Raw genomic sequence first — 2513 nt, forward strand, 5'->3', positions numbered from 1 at the left:
GATTGTGTTACCAGAATATTTTTTCTGTCCTGATTTAAAAAGTAATTTTCATGTGTCTTCATTGTACTCAAATGCCAGCTATTAAGTAAAAAATTGCATTCATGAGAAATTATTGTTTTAAAAATAATGTTATCTGTGAAATTTCTTTAGATGACAGTCTCTTGTTGCTTTGTATGTTATAGATACAATGTTGGATGAAAAATGAATCCAACGTTAATTTCAAAAAACTCTTAAATTAGATAAATAGGCATTATTTTCAGACAATCGTGTAATTGCTTTGTTGCATAGGTGTTGATGAGGTGAGGTGGCGGCATACAGGCAATGAATGGTTAGTACCTCCTTTCTTGGTCCAGCCATATTTGACCTTTCTTAGATCTCACTCTGTGGCAGACTTCTGAAGCCAGGTGGATAAGGAAGTCTAATGTTAAAAACTCTTCCTTTTTCTTCTCACCTCACAACTCTTTTGGATTCCTTTAGAGAACATGGGAAGAGTAAGAATTCCTGTATCCCCCAGTCTCTTCTCTTGCCTTTGTTTCTGTCCTGATATGCTGATACATGTATATAAGTCCAGATGCATATACCTAGATTAAAGACCTCACGAGAGAAACTCCCAGCCATTATGGAGGGAATATAAAGAGGGAATTCCACCCCCCCCCCCCCGCAAATTCAGTAGACTCAGAACAATGTTAAAACATTGTTAACTTTTCTCTGCTTTTCATCCTGGACGTATGATTGCTGAAGGGATAATTAGCACCCTCAAGGAATCAAATTAGAAGTCCTTTAGTTAGAACAACCCAATATGTCTAAGTCATAAAACCAATCCCCCTTGTTGTCACAGGATACTATTAAATCTTTTTAAAAACTATTCTCTTTTTTTCTTATCTTGCTTGTAATAGCTGCTCTATCGAGGATCCCGTTTGCCAGATACAGTGCTAAATGCTTTAAACAATTGAGATGTGCTGTAGGTTCATTTGTATCCCCCGCAAATTTATATGTTGAAGTCCTAATTGCCAGTACCTCAGAATGTACCTGTATTTGGAAATGGGGCCGTTAAAGAGGCAAATAAGGTAAAATGAGATTATATAGGTGACTGCTAATCAACATGATTGGTGTTCTAAGAAGGGATTAGGATACAGATGCAGAGGGGTGACTATGTGAAGACACCTGAGAAAGAGGCCTCAGAAGAAAGCAAACCTACCAACACCTTGATCTTGGCCTTCTAGCTTCCAGAGCGGTAAGAAAATAAATTTCTGTTGTTTAAGCCACCCAGTCATTGGTACTTTATAGCAGCCTTAGCAAAGTAATACAAACTGCCCTTAATGGATACTTTAAAGCACATTGGCGCTGATCCTTTCAGCAATTTTGCAAAGTAAGATTTGAACACAGATCTGCCTGACTCCTTAGCTTGTGCTTTTTTAACAAACTGTCCCAATAAGCTATCCTTATATTTTTAAAAATTAACATGGGCTGCTGTATAGTATAACATACTGATGCTTACAGTATAACTGTAACAGCTTACGATTTGCCATCTATTTATAAAAGAGTTATCTTATTTGGCTTTATTCAGCTAGCAGTTTAAAGACTTCTGTGTTTTTCACATTCCGTAAAAACAATGCAAAAAATATAACTAAACATAGTGTAATTTATACTTTATCTGCTTGCAAAATTCTCACATGGACCTGGGTTTGAGATTAGGGTTTTAGTCTCATCTTTTTTGCCCTCTTAATGATGATAATCAGTTAATCAGTGTCCTAGCAGTTGCCCATTATGTTGAGCAGACAGATGAATGTCAGATGCTTTGTTTGGATTTTTTATTGCCTTCCATAATCCTTAAAACCATAGGAAACATGTCTCCTTTTTATAATACAAATGTGGAAATTGAGGCCCAGTGAAACCAAGTAATTTGCTAGAGATAGCAAGTGGTAGAGTGTGAATTGTATACAGTCCAGGTGGAAGTGGCTCCAGAACATTTACTTTTTATTTTTTAATCTCTTGCTAAACCGTACTTCTGTTTTTATTTGTTTGTTTGCTTTTGAGATGGAGTCTCGTTCTTGTTGCCCAGGCTGGAGTGCAATGATATGATCTCGCTTCACTGCAACCTCTGCCTCCTGGGTTGAAGTGATTCTCCTGCCTCAGCCTCCCAAGTAGCTGGGATTATAGGGGCCCGCCACCACAACTGGCTAATATTTTTAGTAGAGCCAGGGTTTCACCATGTTGGCCAGACCGGTCTCAAACCCCTGACCTCAGGTGATCCACCTGCCTCTGCCTCCCGAAGTGCTGGGATTACAGGTGTGAGCCACTGCACGCAGCCCGTACTTTAGTTTTGTACTTTCTTTCTTGTGGTTTGGATCTCTTTCTTCCCTGTCTTAACCTAAATGGGAAGAATTGTATGACTGTTAGTTATGCTTCTCATTTGTTTCCCACATTTTTTCTTAAAAGAGCTCAGGTACCAGAGCTGAATACAGTCTGCATTTCTCAACACTAGTGACCTAAGAGACCCATTACTTGTTGAC

The sequence above is a fragment of the Macaca fascicularis genome, chromosome 14 (assembly GCF_037993035.2).
Source record: "Macaca fascicularis isolate 582-1 chromosome 14, T2T-MFA8v1.1".
Taxonomy (NCBI): domain Eukaryota; kingdom Metazoa; phylum Chordata; class Mammalia; order Primates; family Cercopithecidae; genus Macaca; species Macaca fascicularis.